The sequence below is a fragment of the Pistacia vera genome, unplaced genomic scaffold (genome assembly GCF_008641045.1).
Source record: "Pistacia vera cultivar Batoury unplaced genomic scaffold, PisVer_v2 Contig70, whole genome shotgun sequence".
Taxonomy (NCBI): Eukaryota; Viridiplantae; Streptophyta; class Magnoliopsida; order Sapindales; family Anacardiaceae; genus Pistacia; species Pistacia vera.
Window position 1 is genome coordinate 558955 of NW_022196557.1, and position 21824 is coordinate 580778.

General features: G+C 38.4%; 1 non-coding gene across 1 annotated transcript; it reads left to right on the top strand.

Moving 5' to 3' along the window:
* The first annotated feature begins 17708 nt into the window (after positions 1 to 17708).
* On the top strand, positions 17709 to 17815 carry LOC116114115. The gene has a single exon (XR_004125510.1). It is a non-coding gene; the product is annotated as a small nucleolar RNA R71 (small nucleolar RNA).
* The last annotated feature ends 4009 nt before the right edge of the window (positions 17816 to 21824 follow it).

The window sequence follows — 21824 nt, forward strand, 5'->3', positions numbered from 1 at the left end:
AAAGCTACTTAATCACAAGCTAAGTAAATCCAACCCAAGTTGAGATGTAAGAACTCCTTTGAGTAGAGATTTATGTATGAATGTGTATGTATTATGTTTGTTGAGATGAGATGAGATGAGATTATTAATTATTGATGAGTATTGAATACATTGGAATATGAGAAGTGTTGAGATTTTTATGATGTTGAATTGAGTTTTGATTGAACTTGAAGGAAATTTTGAGTAAACCTTATAGGAGTGTTTTGCTTTGACAAGAGTTTAGAGTGTATGAGGGAGTTTTTCTCCCATTTTTGGATGATTAAAGAGAAGAGAAAAGTTATTGTTAAAATAGAGTTTTGTATGCAAATGAGTTGTTTGATGAAATGCTCAAAAGAAGCATGAGTCAGAATAAAAAGCCTTAATTTGTGCTACATGGCATAATTGCATTTCATGAGTGCATTAATGAGCATGAGTCATCCATATACATTAATTGCATTAGAGAAAGAGAGTAGAGAAAGGGTAGAGAACTTTGAGTGTGAGTTTCATTAAGAGAAAAGAGAGAAAAAGAGAATAGAGTAGGTTGTGCGATGGGGAACCCGTGAGTAATGGGTAGAATATTCCCGTATGTACGCCGCAAAGAGAGAGAGTGGCTTGAGTATGAGAGAGAAAAGTGGTGTAGCCCGTGAGAGTACATGCGGATGAGGGCTATACCCGAGAGTACCCAAGAGAGAATTTATACACTCACATGGCCAAGGGTTCCAAATCCATGCATAACCGAGTCCGATCGGCTAGAATGAGTAGAAGTCACGGAGAGCGGGAGCGAGTCCTGGCCGTGCCTCTGGTAAGATGAGGTTGTGACTTACAAAAGAGAGTTAGTAGAAAAGAGTTATGAGAAAGAGAAAATAAAGAGAAGTATAAGAGAGAGAGTAAATGAGCATTGTAAGGAAAGAATTAGAGAGAGTTATGGGGTTAGATGAGTAGAGGATTTACTTACTGAGCATTGTTTTAGTGCTCACCCCGTTGTTTCCTATGTTTTGCAGGATCTAGGTGAGGACACGGTTGGATAGACATCGACACGCGAAGGGAAGTGGTTACACTGTCCACCATGTTTTTGATAACTTTTGTACATGATACAAATTTTTTATAAAGAATGTATGTGTTTAATAAAAGAAAAAATTTGGGCCCAACTCTTTTTACAATCTTATATGTATTTTCATTATGTATATTTTGTGAGTACTTGAGTAGAAAGTAGCTATTACATTTTTGGTATCAGAACCAAGATTTTGGGATTTGACAGTGTACCATTCTCATCGCTACGATGCCCGAGAGCCGACTGTGTAAGTTAATTCTTTCTTTACGTTAAGTGTTTGCTGAATTGATCGAGTGTGGTTGTTTTGTAGATGAGGCGTAGTAACAGGAAGAAGGGTAAGAGTGTGATGAACGAGGGAGAATCCTCTAACCCACCAGAACTAACTCCCCCTACCCTTAATGAGATAAGGATTCTAACCATTGTACAGCAGGTATTAGCGGAGAGTCAGAGGAGAGTTGTATAGGAGAGAACTGAGACCCCCAGTAGAGTACCGCCCACAAGACAAGAGCGAGAAGGGCCGGTACCTCAGACAGTACAGACTCGGGTTGATCCGATTTAGGGGCTTGTAAACCAGTACTAGTCGCCAGCATTTAGGGGTACTAGGGACCCGCTAGAAGCAGAGGAGTGGTTTAAGTCCGTAAAGCGGACGGCGGCATTGTTTCCCATGAATGATAGAGAGAGGATCAGATATGCCAGTTTCCTATTTAAGGGAGATGCCTGAATTTGGTGGGAATTAATGGAGGAGACTCATGATATGGCCTCGATGACCTGGGAGGAATTTAGAAGATTGTTTGAGGCCGAGTACCGAACAGAAGATCGAATACATGAGAAAGTCTAAGAGTTTATTAATCTGAAGCAGGGGACTAGTACAGTGAAGGAATATTCAGTAAGATTCAACTCCCTTACTCGCTTTGCACCCAGGATAGTGTATACACCAGAGTTAAGGAGAGATAAGTTTGTGAAAGGGTTGAGATCAGATATTGCTCGAGATGTAATGACAGGAGCCGAGCCCCCTCATACCTACAGTGAAGCTCTAGCAAGGGCTTTAAGGGTAGAGATCTATGTCAACAAATACATTGCAGAAGGGTTGGCTTTAACGGTATCTAGCGAGCCATCCATCACCCACAGAGGGAGAGAGTACATGTTATAAGGAACAGAGAAGTAAGAGCCAAGAAGAAGTTCCAACCAAGGAAGAATAAGAGAGATTGGCAAAACAAACGGCCTAGGACAGAAGGGTTTCCCCCTTATACTAAATGCGGGAGGAACCACGTAGGAGAGTGTTTGAGGGACAGGAATGTGTGTTACAGGTGCCGAAAGCCAGGGCATCTGATGAGTCATTGTAAAGCTCCTTTTCCACCGGCAGCTCAGACTTCTAAAGGTACAAATGCTAGAGTATTTACAGTGGCACAGGGTGAGGCCGAGGCCAGTCCATCAGCTGTAACTAGTCAGTTGTTATTTCATGCTGTTCCTTTATATGCTTTAATTGATTCTGGAGCTGCCCATTCTTTTATATCTCATGGAATGATAGAGAGATTAAATTTGAAACCTACTAGAGTGAGTCAACCCATTAAGATAGAGTTACCTGATGGGGTGAGTGTGTTGACTCAGAAGATGTTATTAGGAGAGTACGTAGTGATCCAGGGTTGGGAGTTAGCAGTTGACTTAATAGTTTTTAATATGCCCGACTTTGATGTGATATTGGGCATGGATTTCCTAGGGAGGTATGGAGTAGAAATTGATTGTCGGAAGAAGAAAGCGAGATTTAAGCTCGATAGTGGGGATAAGTTTAGTTTTGGAGAGGGCCATCAGTTGAGCATGTTGATTAGTAGTGTAAAGGCTAGAAAGATGTTGAGAAATGGGTGTTCTGGTTACATTGCTCATGTAGTACAGAGTGGTGACGCTCCACTGTTAGAAATTCAGAGGGTGCCGGTAGTTTGAGAATTTTTAGATGTGTTTCCGGAAGACTTACCAGGTTTGCCACCAAAAAGAGAGGTTGAGTTTAGTATCGAACTAGCACCAGGAACAGCACCCATATCTAAAGCCCCTTACCGAATGGCCCTAGTAGAGCTTTAGGAATTAAAGAAGCAACTCCAAGAGCTTTTAGATAAAGGTTTTATCCGATCGAGTCATTCTCCCTGGGGAGCCCTAATTCTGTTGTAAAGAAGAAGGACGGGTCACTACGGATGTGTATTGATTACAGAGAGCTGAATAAGGTGATAATAAAAAGGCGCCTTTTTGAATGTCACGGCCCCATCTTACCGGAGGCACGGTTGGGCCTTGGCCCACTCTGCGTGACTTCTACTCAGTATTGTGCCCCCCCCCCCCCCCCCCCCCCCCCCCCCCCCCCCGCCCGGCGCCATCCCCCCCCCCCCCCCCCCCCCCCCCCCCCCCCCCCTTTAAGGGATTTTTATTTTGCCTCCCTCACCACTCGAACCCAAGACCAAAGGGCTATAGTCAATTGGGAAGCATGGTGAGTACCATCAGGCTAGCTTACCGGAGGCACGGCCGAGCCTTGGCCCACTCTGTGTGACTTCTACTCAGTACTGTCCCCCCCACCCCCCTTAAGGGATTTTTATTTTGCCTCCCTCACCACTCGAACCTAAGACTAAGGAGCTATAGCTAGCCTGATGGTACTCACCATGCTTCCCAATTGACTATAGCCCCTTGGTCTTGGGTTCGAGTAGTGAGGGAGGTGAAATAAAAATCTCTTAAGGTAAGGGGGGGGGACAGTACCGAGTAGAAGTCACGCAGAGTGGGCCAAGGCCCGACCGTGCCTCCAGTAAGATGGGGCCGTGATACTCCTGCAGCCCCTGACACTTCGGGAAACAATATGACAAATCAATCACATCCCATTAAATGTAGCACCTAGCAACGTTTGATATCCATTGAATAGTTGAAGAGTTAAAGGTAGACGAAAAAGCTGTAAGTGACAAGACAAGATAGAGCAACACTGATAGGATTTGACTGTGGAAGACTTAGTTTTCTAGACTTGCCTCGACCCTAGAAAACTAGGGGGAAATTATTATGCAGGAAAAATCCTCAGCTTGATCCAAGTAGAGAAGCTAAAATTGAGTAAAGGAGCCTGGGATGCCTCTTATTGCAAAGTGAACCTGAAGCCCAGAAAGGAAAACAGTTCAATGACAAAACTCGAGCACTCAGCAGGGAAGCGCAAATGTAAGGTGTGGCACAATCAAAAAGGGGTCTTTACCAAGAAAATATATGTCCCCATTGATAGATCAGCTCACCACATTTAAAGCACCATGCTCTGATTGAATGGCATGCGGTCATGCAAGCTCCACGTGATCTCCATGCAGTAAAGCCAAAAGGATGCCTGTAAAGGCATCTATCTGTTGGAGTAGGTGCCCTAGAGCCAATCAATTATTATGGAATTGACTCTTTGTAATAATGTTTATTAATCAATAAAAAGGCATTATCGACTATATCATGTAAATCATAGTTGTATGTATTGATATATGTCCTTAGGATGGTAGAACAGTGACGAGGGTATCAAGTGTTTCAAATCTTGATAGTGAGCACCCTATGATTACATATGGTGGCCATTCTAGAAATGTCTGTAGCCCTAGTATTATTTTGACCAAGGACACAGATAATACGGCAAGGCTATCATAGTGTTAAATGACCATGTCGAAAGGTAGTGACTTATCTCGCCAAGGTTGTTTGTCGACAACCTGGTGCAACACATAGGTGCTTGCTGTAGGCAAGTTCACTGGACTGACCCACCAGAGGATTTCATATAAATGGTAACTGATGCGTTGATTTTACAATATGCAATGTGTAGCAAGTGTACTAGTCATAAAAAGTAATAAAGTGATAAGTAGATTATCGTTCCCACGAGGATTGTGTGTTAAGCACTGATTTTCCTAGTTTTGTATCAAGTTGGAGTGAACGAAAGATGTCTGGATTTGCGGGAGAAAAATAAAGCTAAAGTTAAAACAAAATCCACTACGTAATTTAAAAGCTAATTAATGACAGCAAAATCAATTCAAGCGAAATATCAATTAAAACAAAGCGATTAGGGTTTTGACTTCACTAGGATTTTATGAATTAATCTACGATTTCTGTTACTTCTACATTCACATGCAAGGATTATAAATCGGACACCCTAACATGTAAAACATACCTTCTCAGGCTATGTTTTAGTACTTATCCCTGTTAAGCTTCTGCACCAAACAAAATGAAGATTAATAGTTCCAAGTCAGTAAAGCTAAATGGAATCCTAAATTGATTTCATAGATAATCAAACCTATCTCTAGCGTTCAATCAATCAATGACATTTACCCTAAGAGGCTAATACATGATTCACTTCTCAATCTCATCATGGTCAACAATTAATTTCAATAAGAACAAGAGTAAGTACACAATCCATGCAATAGAATGTAAAAGCAACATCAATTTATTGATTAGACATTAAAATCCCAATTACATGAAAACCCTAACCCAAAAGTGAGTTAGTTCATACTAAAAATAAAGCAATTCAAAAGAAAAACTGTAGAAACAAAGTTCAACATGCTGGAAAAATGAAAAAAGAATAAAATCTTCCCTATTTGATGAATCCAAAGACTTTCAATCTCCAATCTTCTCTTCTCCTTCCAAAAAGTGTCGAACCCCTTCTAAAATAAGTAAGTCCCACTTATATAGTCGATCCCAAAACCTAAGACTCTCTCAATACAATTAAAATGCACAGTTTTAATAAACTGTAATTTGTAGTTTTCATCGCGGCGAAGAATAAACTTCGCCGCAGCATTGAGTTGAATTTTAATTCACTATCTGACCCGAGAGTTTCTCACCGCGACGAAGTCTATTCTTCACCACGGTGAACTTTTCTGAACTATTCTAAAATTACGAAACTGCCTTCTACTTGTTTCTTTGCTTGAATCTTCACTCTTAGTGATCTCCAATAGGAACAAGCTTTATAGTGCTTCGAATCGGCATCAAAACTTTCCCAAATCCTGAAATTCGCTTAATTCTGGGTCCAGAAACTCAATTCTGCTTAGTGTTTGCTCTAACTGCACGTTTTGGCCTAAAACATAAAATATATGAAATTAAGTTGCAATTTAGGCACAAACTTAAGAAGAAGTATCCAAAATCCAGCCAAAAAGCATAGATAAATTACTATAATCCTAGGATTATCAAATACCCCCAAACTTAAGACATGCTCGTCCTCGAGCATCAGGCACAAAATTCGACTAAAGAGAACAACTAACAAATAGAACAAGACAACAAAATTGAAAATGAAATGAGAGAATTTAGAATCAAAATCAAACACAAAGAAATGCCTAGATTTTATACAAGTCTCAAAAATTGTTGAAACATTATTACTAGAAAATGCTTAACACTCCAAGAAGTTATAAGTTGATTGACTATCTTTCTCTATCGGCCTCCTGAGTAGGTAATCCCCACTTCAGTCCACCTTCCAACTTCCCGGATTATTTTATGTAGAAATGCAAAGTTTATCAAATGGTGGTAGACTCCATAAGCCTAAGTATTGAACTACTCTCCACTAATGCAGACTAGACATCACTAAGGATCAAAAGGTCTTTACAAGCTTGTAACGTTAGGCTCGGTTAGTGGGCTCCAAAGGAAAGGATAAAATAAACAAAGTAAGAGAACTCGGTTTTCTTCATGCAAACCTAAGAGCTACATCAATCTCCGATTTCTTTCTCAACCACTAATCAAGGTGTCAACCATTTTATAACCCTCAACATGTGTAATTCTTATTTTTGATTCTGAAATGAAACTCTCAAATTTCTATTCCTATTTTTTTTTTTAGAGTGTAACATCAATTTATTGAGGTCAATTACCTCTTCTTCCTGCCCTTTTTGAGACCCCCAAACTTAAGATTTTGGTTCGTTAAATTCTCACATAACTCTCCAAGCTTTTTTATGGCATACATTAGGTCCAGAATTCTCTTAAAGGTTGTGAAACGTGTTTAGGGTGAGAGGTTTGGGTATTTTTGGTTGCACAAGAAGAATAGGACGATGATAATCTCAAAAGGCTCAAACGGGTGACTAGGGAAAAATTTATTCATGGTTAGGTGGAAAGGCTCAAATGTTTCGAAAAATTGCCTAAATCATTTCCTCAATGATGTCTATTCCTAGAATTTCGCCTCAAGCACTTCTCAACTAGGTTCTAGAGTCCACCAACATTATCAACACTTCACCTAACCACATAAAATGTTTCTAAGCATGCCGAAATAATGAAAATGGTGGTTGAACCACTCAACAAACCTCTAGAAAAGAAAAGTTAATCAACCAACCTAAACTTGAAGCAATGCTTAACATTTTCCATAAATAAAATCTCAACAGTCCTATTCTCATCATAGACTTATGCAATTCATCATTGGCAATAACAATACAAAACATAAAAACAAACTAAACACAAAACAAAATTTCAAATTTTCCTACCCCCAAACTTAAAATAACATTGTCCCCAATGTCACATCATACACATCTCAAGAATAGAAAAACAGAATTAATATTCGTTCAACATCATGCACACCCATTCCTTGGCTTCCTCTTCATCATTATCTGTAAAAAAAAAAAATGAAAATCACACCCACAACGAATTCACCATCAATTTCACCAATTTCTGCCCAACTCGCAAGATCCCCAAGTTTTGGAAAACCTAAGGTTTCCAAAATTTCTTCAATACTTTGCAAAATCCTTGAAAAGGTAAGGTGATTTAGTGTTTATGAGGGTTAAGGAGTGGAGCAGTGGGGAGAATATTCACTGGAAACACTTTGGATTGAAGGTGGAAGTGTTTGGAAATTTTTGGAAGCTTTCGCGAAAAATGAAGAGCCATCGTGAGTTTATATAGAAAGCCGTTTTCACCACAATGAAGAATAAACTTCACTGCGGAAAAGTTCTTGAATCATTTGTGTGATACGCTCGATGCTGCAGCGAAGGAATTTTCTTGCCATGGCGAACTTTGGCAATGTGTACAACGCCGCGGCAAAGTCTGGAATTCCATTAAGTCCAATTTTGGCAATGTGCACAATGCTGTGGCGAAGTTTTTCCTTTGTTGCGGCGAAGTCTGGGAAATTCCAATACTTGCCACATTTTGATCATTCACCTGAAACACCAAAAGACAAACAAAATTAAACTATTTTCTAAGTCATAAAACATATAAACAAATTCAAAACAACTAAAAATGAGAACACTTGGGTTGCCTCCCAAGAAGCGCTTGTTTATAGTCGGAAGCTCAACTTTCTCAAGTCCTCATTCCAAAATGTCGAGTTTGACTAGTAGTGACTTGCAACTCAACGCCCCGTCAATGTATAGCTTCAATCGCTGCCCATTAACCTTAAATGTCCCCTTTTCTTCATGTGAAATCTCCACAGCCCCGTATGGGTAGACTTCTATAACCATGAAAGGTCCGGACCATCTAGACTTAAGTTTTCTAGGAAAGAGCCTAAATCTAGAATTGTACAGCAAAACTTTTTGACCCACTTCAAAGTTTTTCTTTGTGATAAGCTTGTCATGCCACATCTTGGTCTTTTCTTTGTAAATACGGGTATTCTCATAAGCTTCATGACAAAACTCATCAAGTTCATTCAATTTCAGCATCATTTCCTCCCAGTAGTTTGTAAATCCATGTTTAGCTACTTGACTGCCCAATATGCCTTATGCTTGAGTTCCATCGGCAAGTGACATGTTGATGAGAATGCAAAATGTCATATTTACCCCCCTTAATGTCTAGTATTTTATACTTATTTTTTGCCTAAATATACTCATTATTATTCTATTTTGATTTAGGATGCAAATGGAGGCGTTAAATGCAAAACGGGACTAATTAGTTGAATTTGGATAGTTTCGACACCGCTTCGTAATCTGGGTAGAACTCTCTCATCCAAGCTCCGATTGAGATGATTCCAAATGATGTGGAACCCTAAGAAAGATATCTACAACTTTTATGTTTTGAGTTTGGAGACATACTCACTGGATCAAGGTTGTAATTGGGCTTGAAGTTGACGCACCTGCACTGCTGACGTTCTGGAACATTCTGCCCTATCATGCAAGTCAATTAGGCAGTTTATTATTGGAAGTTTTGAAGACCTGTTGCACGCAAGTTATAGCTAGAAACACCACTTTCCTATTTTATATTTGGACTTTATTTTATTTTCAATTAATCAGATTAGGATAAATGTCATTTTAGGATATTAGAATATTTTTAGGAGATTTAGTAGATATTCCAAATTTGAATTGGATATTCTTAAAAGGGGGAGAGAGATCAGAATAGAGGACATTAGACAAACCTCTCCTTCTTCTCTTCTACAATTTTTTTTTTCTCTTTTGAGTTTTGATGATGGCCATGAGCGGCTAAAACTTTCATAACTTGGTCGAAGGAAATAGAGGCCTCGGAATCAATAAACTGTGAGATCTAATCTGTGTTTTTTAGTGTTCAATATATGTTTTGAGTATTGGATGTTCTTCCATGCCTATTTTCATGATCGTTTCATTTAATTACTAGGAGGCCTACTAGTTTGTTATTTGTTGTAATCTATTGCTTAATTAGATATCAAATCCGTAATTGTTTGATCCCTCTAATTTGTGAGTAAATAAGAGTTAAGAATTTGCTGTGTTAGGAATTATTAATTCTTAAGAAGAACATTCGACTGAATTAAATACAACTGCTTGTGTTTGCCTACGACAGCACACCACAGCCTTCCCATATACCAATTGGAATGGAGACATACCAATTGGAGTCTTGAATGCAGTGTGGTATGCCCATAATGCATCATCTAATTTCCATGACCCGTCCTTCCTGGACGCGTTAACTGTCTTCTCTAAAATTCTTTTCAGCTCTCTGTTTGATAGTTCCACTTACCCACTGGTCTGAGGATGGTAGGGTGTAGCCAGTCTATGTTTCACTCCGTATTTTCCCAAGAGAGCATCAAATTGCCCATTACAAAAATGAGATGTTAGTGTATATTAGTGTATGCCCTAGAAACCATTCGTGTTGTCGGTTTCAGAGCATTTTGTCTTGTATCTATATATATCATAGATAATAGAAGAAAGAGTTCTTCAATTCATATAGGTAAATTGCTTCCTTTATTCAGTCATGTATTTAAAATAAAGTATGTATATGAATTATCTAGATGATTCATTTAATAGGTAAATGAATTATCGAAAAGGGTTCCCTGCGGAAGCAATATAAATTTGGGCAACTATATTGTACAGTAGGCATACCGGATGCTTCCGAAAGATATCATGAGTTGATATAAGTACGGATGACGATGATAGTCATGTCACTAGGGCATTGGTATGGATTAACGGTTGGTGAACTGTTTTTCGAACGTGACCGAATAACGACAAATCACTTGGAAAAGCATGTAGTCAATGATTTATCGTTTGGTTATATCAGTGCACGATGTAGTCCTTTGACCTGAGACATTGTAGTCGGATCCGATATGGATGCGTATGGTTCATACGGTGTATAAGTACGAGACTAATCATGTTTCGTACAATAAAGCCTATTTGGTCATGCGTTGTTCATATGCGGAAACGAACGATGGTCAAGAGGGGATCCATTGACTCGGAAATATAGGATCGGGAGTACCGCTGACTCCATCCGGATTCGAGTTCCTAGACGAACATCGATAAATGTCGGAAAACTGAATCTCTGGCCAGAGTCTATTATTAGTCATACAAAAGTAAGTTTGTGATGACAAGTTCCGGACATATTGATCGACAATTCGGTAGAAGATCGAGTTTAGGATTTTGACGTTCCATGAATCCATACTCGATTAGGATATCTCAATGGAGGGACTTTACCTGCATGGTACGTATGATCTGAAATGGGTTCGATGAAGTATTTCTTCATCGTGGTTTAGGGACTATGGCACATTGCTAGAGTGTATCGTTTGGCTCTGTCGACATGTTTCACGGATTCATCCGAAATGGCTCACGGCTAATCCACGGTGGACCTACATGGTCACACACCAATGCCTTGGGAAGTTAGAGAAGGATGAGAGAGAGAAATGATTATCCAGAGGGCTAGCACCTTCCAGGGTAATAATGGGATTTCTATAGTAATAGTTACATAGAATCATATTGTGTTTTAAGGGTAAAAATGGTCAAGCAATAATAATTATATTTAATTATTATATCTTAAGTGTTAAGATTAATGAGATGAACAAAATAACCTTTTAATAGTTAAAGGGTAAAAGGGGTAAATTTTTGGGTTGTTAATGTAAACTAGTTTAGTTTACATGGGCCCTTGAAATATTGATTATTCAAAGGGTAGCATATTAAATTCGTGGGTCCCTTATAAAATAAGATTTTATTGGGCTTGGAAGTGAAAAATAATAATTGCATATTGCCCAAGTATATATGTGTAAAAAGTTGCATTTTTGTTCATTCTTGCTAGTTCACAAAAACACAAACCAAAACTCTCTATCAAACCCAGGCCACTCTCTAATCTCTCAAGGTGGTGTTAAGTGTGGGAGGTTTCATCCTTTTGAAGCTAATCTTCATCAATCCAAAGCAAAGGAGTAGGTATAATCTCTTTCAAGCTTTGTTTGAACCGTTTTAGAATCCATGCTTTCATGCTTTCATTCCCATCTTCCCCACTCTTCATGCATGCTGATCTTTCATGAGATCCCCTATCACTGATGATTGCCCATGGTACTCCAATCTTGAGAAAATGTTCTTCCTCACAAAGTTAACCACCACTTTGGCATCATTGGATAGTAATGCCACTACTTCTACCCATTTCGACACATAGTCCATAGCGACCAAGATGCACACATTTCCATATGAATTCGGGAAAGTGCCCATGAAGTCAATCCCCCACACATCGAAAGTTCAACAACAAGAATGTTACTCAACTGGCATTTCATCTCTCCTCGAAATATTTCCACTCCGTTGACATTGACCATATTCCTGAACCACCCGGAAAGCATCCTTGAATAGAGTTGGCCAATAAAATCCAATTGAAGGGTTTGGCTGCTGTCCTAGTCCCTCCAAAATGACCACCAACTTCCTTCTCATGGCAATGTCGTAAATACTCTCCATCTCCTCTTCCGGGACACACCTACGTATCATCTGATCTGCACAATGTTTATATAATGGTTCTTCCCAGAAATAGAACTTTAGCTTAGAGAAAAATTTCCTTTTCTGCTGGAAAGTCATGCCATTTGGGAGCACTTTCGATGATAAGTAATTCACAATATATGCATACCAAGGTGCTTCTTCAACTCTCATCAGTTTCTCATTCGAGAATGTCTCCTTGATTGAATTTCCTCTTCACTTCCTTGGTTTGGTCATTCAATCCTTGATAGATGATCTGCCACCACATTTTTTTAACCCTTTTTTGTCTCGGATTTCCCATTCAAACTCTTGTAGTAGTAGGATCCATCTTATTAGCCTGGTTTTGCCTCTTGCTTGCCCAGATGCTTGAGCGCTGAGTGGTCGTGTAACTATCACCTTAGCACCTAGCAAATAAAGCAAAATTTGTCAAATGCAAAAACAACGCTAATAGCTTTTTTTCAGTAGTGGTGTAATCAACTGTGCATCAGTGTCTTGCTAGCATACTGAATTACATCAAAACTTTGTTCTTCCTTTGTCCTAAAACTACTCCTAATGCAAAATCACTAGCATCACACATCAATTCAAAGGGTAGTTCCCAATTGAAACTACAATAATTGGTGCAGACACTAATAAATTCTTAAGAGTTTGAAAAGCATCATGCATTCTTATCAAAATCAAAAGAGGCATCCTTAATCAATAAATTGCAAAGGGGTTTAAAAATTTTGGAGAAACCTTATAAACTGTTTATAGAACCCCGCATACCCCAGGAAACTTCGGACTACCTTAACATTTGCAGGTGGTGGCAGCTTCTCAATCACTTCCATTTTGGCTCGATCTCCTTCAATAACATCCTTTGAAATTCAGTGACCAGTACTATTCCTCTTGAACCATGAAGTGACATTTCTCCCAGTTGAGCACCAAATTTGTATCTTGACATCGGCTGCAAAAAAAAAAAAAAAATGAAAGGTTGATAGCAATTATCAAAAAGAACCAAAAACGGAGAAGTCATCCATGAAGACTTCTATGAACGCCCTCACCATGTCACCGAAAATTGACATCATGCTCGCAAGAATGTGGCTGGTGCATTGTACAACCCAAAAGACATCCTTCTATAGCAAAGGTACCATAAGGACAAGTGAATGTCGTCTTCTCTTGATCTTTAAAAGCAATGACAATCTGATATACCCTAAAAGCCATCTATGATAATAATAAGCATGCCCCGCCATTCTTTCCAACATTGATCAATGAAGGAAGTGAAAATGATCCTTCCTTGTTGCTTCATTCAGTTTTCTGAATCGATGCACACACTCCAACCCGTAACTGTCCTAGTTGGTATCAATTCATTATTATCATTCTTTATTACCGTGATAACTCCTTTCTTTGGAACCACTTGCACTGGGCTCACCCATGGATTACTGAAATAGGGTAGATGATGCCTGCATCTAAAAGTTTCACCACTTCCTTCATAGAATGATTCATCTCTATTGCAGCTGTACCCTAGGCTTGACATCATCTTCCTGAGTATCTTGTGCATACAAAAACATGGAGAGATGCCTTTAATGTCTGATATGATCTATCCAATTGCTGATTTATGCTCCCTTACCACCTGAATCAATCGCTCTTCCTCCAATTTACTCAGCCTTACATTGATGATCACTAAAGGCTTCTGATTCACCAAGATATACATATCTGAGGGGATAAGGTAAAGGCTTCAATTCAAGTTTTGGGAGGTTCTTCTTTTCTTGCCTTTTCCTTCTCTTTTTCAATGTCAAATCTTCAAATTCTAGATCTTGGCTTGCATTTATGGGTTGAAGTGCTTCCAAAAGCCTAGCACACTTATTCTTCACCGGCTCATCTACCTCGGTGGTTTTTTATTAGCATGCAAGCTTCTAAAGGTAGTGAGGGGTGTTCTCTTCGATAGCATTTGCTCTACTCTATCCACCAAGTCTACACTAAAGCATGAATCTGACTCTGATGGAAATTTCATGGCCTCGAAGACATTGAAGGTCACCGTGTAAAAATGTTGTAAACTAGTACAATGCATGCAATAATAATAGAAAATGGGCCCAAAACTTTTCTTTTTATTATATGTAATAAGTCTTTTATACACAAGAGCATTATTTACAAAATGTCATTTAAAAAGACAAAAAACAGGGGAAACAGTGTAGCTATTGCTCCTCGCTTGCTGACGCCCCTCCGACTGCATCATCACCTGTTCCTGCATCCACAAAGGAAAGAACGGGTGAGCACAAATAATGCTCAGTAAGTAAACCCTCAATCTATTATCCCCGTGTGTATTTCTCTTAATTCTTTCCTCACCTTTCTATTGCTTTCTATTCAACGTCATGGCCTCTCTTACCGGAGGTACGGCCGGATGGCGTTCACACACACCATCTCGCTCTTTATGACTGTCGGGTGGAGTTCACACAACACCAACCCGTTCTAGTGACTATCGAGTGGGATCACGAAGCACCTACCCAATTTTCATACTATCGAGTGGAGACCACAAAACACCTACCCGTTCCTAATGACTTCGGGTGACGATCACAAGCATCAACCCTTTCTAAAACTGTCGGTGATGACCACAAGCATCAACCCATTTCTAATACTGTCGGGTGATGATCACAAAGCATCAACCCATTTCTAATGACTAACCGGGTGACATCACAAAGCATCAACCCGTTCTAATATTCTTCTCATTCCCTCTACTCTAGCCCTTCTCATTCTCTCTACCCTTTGAGTAGTTGCATTCATAAAGTTCTCTACTCAATAGCAAGTGCATACACAAATTTTCCTACTCTTTCTTAGGTCACTTCTCAATGCACAATTAATGCCTATGGATGGTTCATCTCCACAAATGCACTTATGAAATGCCAACATGCAATATTGCAAGAATTAAGGTCACTACTCATACTCAAACCTCTATTAGGCTTTCATCAAACAACTCAAGTGCATAACAAAACTCTACTATGACCATAATTCTATTTCCTTCTCTAACCATCCAAAATGGGAGAAAACTCCCTCACATAGCCATAATCCCTGCCATAGAATGGCACTCCAAAAGGATTTCTCTATCCTTCAATTCCATCTCAAACTACATTTCCACCCCCTATCTCACTTCTTACAATTGAAGTGCATGAACACCCACAAGCAATAATAATCTCCATTAAAACTCATGAACATAGCATATGACATGTATATAACATACATACATAATTGCTATGAAAACCCTAATCAAGAAAATTCTCAAATCTTAACTTGGGTTGGGATTTGCTTACTTTGATATGGAGAGATCTCACTAGCTCTTCCTTTCTCTTGGTTTGCTTGACTCTTTCTCTACTCTTTAAACAAAACCCAAAGACCCTCAATATTCAAATATACATAAAATCTCACAAAGCTTCACATCCAAAGCAAGAATCCTTACCTTAGGATGCCTTAGGTTGATTTTCTACCCCAAACACTCCAAAAGCCCTCTAAAAATCCTTGAACAAAAGAAAGAGAAATTGAGAGGAAGTAAGAAAGGAGAGTGGTGATGGAGAAGAAGAATGAAGGGTTTGCAATGACTTAAATCCTTTTAATGAAATTTATGCACAAGCATTCCCATCTTGCCCTTACTCTTCCTTGGGAATTCCATCTATCTCCTTTGATTCATTACAAACACACCCCCATATCAACATATTCTTCATGAAAATTCCTTACATTTTACTCCCCACTTTTCCTGCTAATTAGGCGTAGAATGGTCAAAATGCCCTTAGGGAAGAAAATATATAAAACTTAACAAACATTTTGGTTGGCCCGTCGCCGCGGCGAAGAAGATTCTGTTGCCGCGGCGAAGCCTAGAACATTGAACTCCTTCTATGTCAACCAATTTCAGGGCAAGTATTCAACATACCACTCAATCAAAGGTTAACCAAACAATAATACTAACAAACCAACTCAAATAAGAGCAAAAGAAGAAACATTAGCTACGTACCTCAAGTGGGGCGTTACACACCATTTCATCTTGGATCCTTAAAAGCAATTTCCCTTCTTGTACATCAATTAAGGCTCTTCCAGTGGCAAGAAATGGTTGCCCCAAGATGAGAGGCATTTCCTTGTCCTTTTCCATATCCAACATGACAAAGTCGACAGGAAAGATGACTTTGTCCACCTTAACCAGTACATCTTCAACTATGCCCCTCGAATGCTTGATAGATCTATCTGCAAGCTGCAAAGATATGGTTGTTGGCTTCACTTCACCAATCCCTAGTCTCATAAAAATAGAAAAAGGCATTAGATTAATGCTTGCACCTGGATCACATAAAACGCTATCAAATGTAATATCTCCTATAACACAAGGGATAGTGAAACTCCCTGGATCCTTGAGTTTTGGTGGCAGCTTCTTCTGTAGAATGGCATTGCACTCCTCTGTAAGCATCACTGTTTCCTCCTCTTCCAACATCTTTTTGTTTGACAGAATTTCCTTGTGGAATTTGCATAGCTCGGCATTTGCTGCAAGGCATCTGCAAAAGGAATGTTAATATGTAGTTTTTTAAATACGTCAATGAATTTCGTGAACTGCTTATCCTGATTTTTCTTTCGTAGCCTCTGAGGAAAAGGCACAGGAGGGGTGTGATGTGCCAACTCTGGTGGTATATCAGGAAATGGTACTTTTTCCTTCTTTTGCCTTGGCCTCTAATCCTTCTTTGGTTCTTCTTCTCTAGAACTAGTTGGTTTCTCTTCAACCATGATTTCTTCCTCGATTTCTTCATCGGATTCTTCCTTCACTTTACTTGGTGGGTTCTTATCCTTCCTTTTTTGTTCAACCTCTTCCAAGACTATTCCACTCCTTAAAGTTATTGCATTCACTTGTTCTCGTGGATTTATCACTGTGTTGCTTGGTAGGGAACCCTATGGTTGCTCATTCAGCTTTTCAACTATTTGCACCACCTGTATGCCCCTTGGTTTCTAAAATTTTCCCTCGTCTTACTCATGAAACTTGTGGTCTCTTGCATGAATTTCCCGAACATATCCTCCAATTTTGACAATCTTTGATCCCCTAGTTGATTATTCACCCCCACTTGATTGTTTGGCACTGTTCTTTGATTCCATTGGTTATTTTGCTGATTCTGATTGCCCCAAGACAAGTTTGGATGATTTCTCCAACCAGGATTGTACGTGTTGGAGAAAGGATTGTTTTGTTGTCTCTAATTCCTTGCCAAATAATTGACTTGTTCTGATGATGATGAAGTGGAAGCAAAGGTGTTCCTACTTGACATTCATTGCTCGCATGGTTACCTGTACAAAAATCACATGTCATTTGAGGTGTTTGAATAGAATTTACTTGCATACCTCCTCATTGCTTCTGAAGTGCTGAAAGTTGGGCTGAAATGGCCTTGTAAGCATCAACTTCATGAATACCCATAGACTTCTTCGAATGAATTCTCTCATTGGGTCTCTGATAGTTGTTACTTGCCAGGACTTCAAGTAACTCATAAGCTTTTTCAGGTGTCTTGTTTTGCAATGCTCCTCCAGATGCTGCATCTACCATCGTTTGCATATTTATCATCAACCCATTATAGAATGTTTGAACTTGCATCCAAACTGGCAAACCATGGTGTGGACACTTTCTCAGCAGTTCCTTATATCTTTCTCAAGCTTCATAAAGTGATTCATTCTCTTCCTGTAGAAATGATGTGATATCATTTCTCATCTTTGCAAATTTCGCTGGAGGGAAATATTTAGTCAAGAACTTTTGTGCCAATTCATTCCAGGTTGTGATTGTTCCTGCTGGTAGTGCCATTAACCATCCTTTTGCTTTATCCCTTAATAAAAAAGGAAATAATCTTAATCTGATGGCATCATCTGACACTCCATTTGACTTGAAGGTATCGCAGATCTCTAAGAAGTTTGCATTGTGTGAATTTGGATCTTCCTTAAATTGTATCGACTATTAGATCATTTGGATGATTGCCGACTTTATTTCAAAGTTGTTGGCTTGCATCGGTAGCCTAGTTATACTTGGACCACTACTATCAACTGAAGGCACTGAGAATTCCCTCAACGTTCTGTTTTCTGCCATCTCAATGACTATCGCTTCTCATTCTCTTCTCTCTCTATTAAGTCTTCTTGCGGTTCTTTGAATCTCTAGATCAATAGGAACCACTGGATGACGTCTAGCTTTTCGCATAAACTACAAAGACAGAAAGAGAGCGTGAAATCAAAAGCGAACAGAAAAGAAACAACAAAATTGAACTAGAAAACAATTAAAACTAAAATTAAACTCCAATCTAGCTAAAACCAAAAAAATTCAATATTAACACAAAATATATCCCCGGCAGCGGCGCCAAAAACTTAATGCGTTGATTTTACAACATGTAATGTGTAGCAAGTGCACTAGTCACAAAAAGTAATAAAGTGATAAGTAGAGTATCGTTCCCATAAGGATTGTGTGTTAAGCACTGATTTTCCTAGTTTTGTATCAATTTGGAGTGAACAAAAGATGTCTGGATTTGCTGGAGAAAAATAAAGCTAAAGTTAAAACAAAATCCGCTACGTAATTTAAAAGCTAATTAATGACCGCAAAATCAATTCAAGAGAAATATCAATTAAAACAAAGCGGTTAGGGTTTTGACTTCACTAGGATTTCATGAATTAATCTACGATTTCTGTTACTTCTACATTCACATGCAAGGATTATAAATCGGACACCCTAACATGTAAAACATACCTTCTCAGGCTATGTTTTCCTACTTATCCCTATTAAGCTTTCGCACCCAACAAAATGAAGATTAATAGTTCCAAGTCCGTTAAGCTAAATGGAATCCTAAATTGATTTCATGGATCTTCGAACCTATCTCTAGCGTTCAATCAATTAATGACATTTACCCTAAGAGGCTAATACATGATTCACTTCTCAGTCTCATCATGGTCAACAATTAATTTCAATAAGAACAAGAGTAAGTACACAATCCATGCAATAGACTGTAAAAGCAACATCAATTTATTGATTAGACATTAAAATCCCAATTACATCAAAACCCTAACCCAAAAGTGAGTTAGTTCATACTAAAAATAAAGCAATTCAAAAGAAAAACTGTAGAAACAAAGTTCAACATGCTGGAAAAATGAAAAGAGAATAAAGTCTACCCTATTTGATGAATCCAAAGACTTCCAATCTCCAATCTTCTCTTCTCCTTCCAAAAAGTGTCGAACTCCTTCTAAAATAACTAAGTCCCACTTATATAGTTGATCCCAAAACCTAAGACTCTCTCAATACAATTAAAATGCACAGTTTTAATAAACTGTAAATTGCAGTTTTCGCCGCGGCATCAAGTTGAATTTTAATTCACTATCTAACCCAAGAGTTTCTCGCCGTGGCGAAATTTTCTGAACTATTCTAAAATTACAAAACTGCCCTCCGCTTGCTTCTTTGCTTGAATCTTCACTCTTAGTGATCTCCAATACGAACAAGCTTCATAGTGCTTCAAATCCGCATCAGAAATTTCCCGAATCCTGAAATTCGCTTGATTCTTGGTCCAAAAACTCAATTCCGCTCAGTGTTTGCTCTAACTACACGTTTTGGCCTGAAACATAAATTATATGAAATTAAGTTACAATTCAGGCACAAACTTAAGAAGAAGTATCCAAAATCCAGCCAAAAAGCATAAATAAAACAGTATAATCCTAGGATTATCAATAACCCCAGTGTCTATGGAACAAATCCTCTAACGAATAGTGGTACATGTGATCCTTAGATTTGAGATCACCAAAGCACCTTGTGCACCGATTGGTGTAGTTTGACACTAGCCTAATGTAGTTCTATTTAGAGCTATCAATATGGTAGGGATTGGTGATGCGTTGTTACTACAACTTGCATAAATAACAAGTGCACTAGTCGCACAAAGTAATAAAGTGATGAGTGAGTATCATTCCCATAAGGATTGGTTGCTAAGCACTAAGTTTTCTACTGTTTTCAAGTTGGAGCAATCGAATTTATTTGGATTAATGGGAGAAAATTAAACTTAAAACTAAAACAGAAATTTCTAAATATTCAAAACTAAATTATGAAAGCAAGATTAGAAACAAGGTAATATCAATTTAAAACAACAGGTAAGGTTTTGACTTCATTCAGACTTTATGGATTAAACATACAGATTATGCTATTTCCATATTCACATGCATTGATTGTAAATCGAATTCTCTAAATTGTAAACATACCTTCTCAGGCTATGTTTTCCTACTTTTCCCTATTAAACTTCCGCACCTAACAAATTGAAGATTAATAGTTCTAAACTCATTAAGCACCTAGAATCCTATATTGATTTCATTGATTCTTAAATCTATCTTTAGCATTTAATACTACAATGGTGATTACCCAAGAAGCTTAACATGACTCATTTCTCAATCTCATCATGTTCATCAATTAATGACATTAAAATCAGAATAACCCCACAATCATTGCAATAGCATATGAAAATAATAAAAATCAATTGCTTAATCCATGAGAATCCGAACTACATCAAAACCCTAACCCAAAATGGGTTAGTTCATAGCTAAATCAATACAATAAGCAAGAAAAACAATAAACACAAAGTTCAACAAAATAAAATGAGAGAAAAGACAAAAAATCTCCCCTAGTTAAAGAATCCACCAAAATAAATCCCAAATCTTCTCACTTTTCAACACAAATTCGTCAAATCTAAAACTAAGAAGATGAAAAAGCTGCTCTAGACTAAGGAAAACAAGACTCCCCTCTAAAATGGCAAAGTTTTGCTTTTATACCTCGCCCAAAAACCTAAGACTTTGCCTAAAATTGAAATTGTGCATTTTAACGAAATTGAAAATTGCAGACTTCGCCGCGGCGAAGAAGAAATCTTGCCGCGGTGACAAAGTAAAAGTAACTCTTGTGCATGACACATTCGCTGCGGCGAACCTTCATGAAAAATTCTGAAATTATAGAATTGCCCTCCGCTTGCTTCTTTGCTTGAATCTTCAATCTTCGATGCTCTCCCACTGGAACAAGCTTCATAGTGCTTTACTCTGCTTTAGAACTTTCCCAATTTTTGAGATCCACTTACTTCTGAGTCTAGAAACTCCAATTCGCTCATTATTTGCTTAAAATGTCCATTTTGGCCTGAAACACAAAATGTAAAGAATTAAGTAGCAATTCAGGCATAAATGAACTAAGAAGTATCTAAAATCCAGCCTAAAAGTCTAAATAAAATAGTATAATTCTCAGATTATCAAATCCTCCCAAACTAGAGACATGCTCGTCCCGAGCATCAGGTACAAAACAAAATGAAAGAAGAACAACAAACGCCCAAACAATGCAAAACAGCAAAATTAACAAAATATTAAAAAGAAAAACATAAGACTCAACTCAGCACAACGAACTGCCTAGAATTTATACAAGTCTCAAAAATTGTTGAAAGATTATTACTAGAAAAATGTTCAACACTCCAAGAAGTTATAGTTGCACCGACTATCTTTCTCTATTGGTTCCCCCTTCCCCCCCCCCCCCCCCCCCCCCCCATAGTGATCCTCATTTCAATCCACCTTCCGACTTCCCGGATTATTTTATGCAGAAATGTAAAGTTTATCAAATGGCGGCAAACTCCATAAGCCTAAATATCAAACTACTCTCCACTAATGAGGATTAGACATCGTTAAGAATCAAAAGGTCTTTGCAAGCTTGTAATGTTAGGATCGGGTAGTGGGCTCCA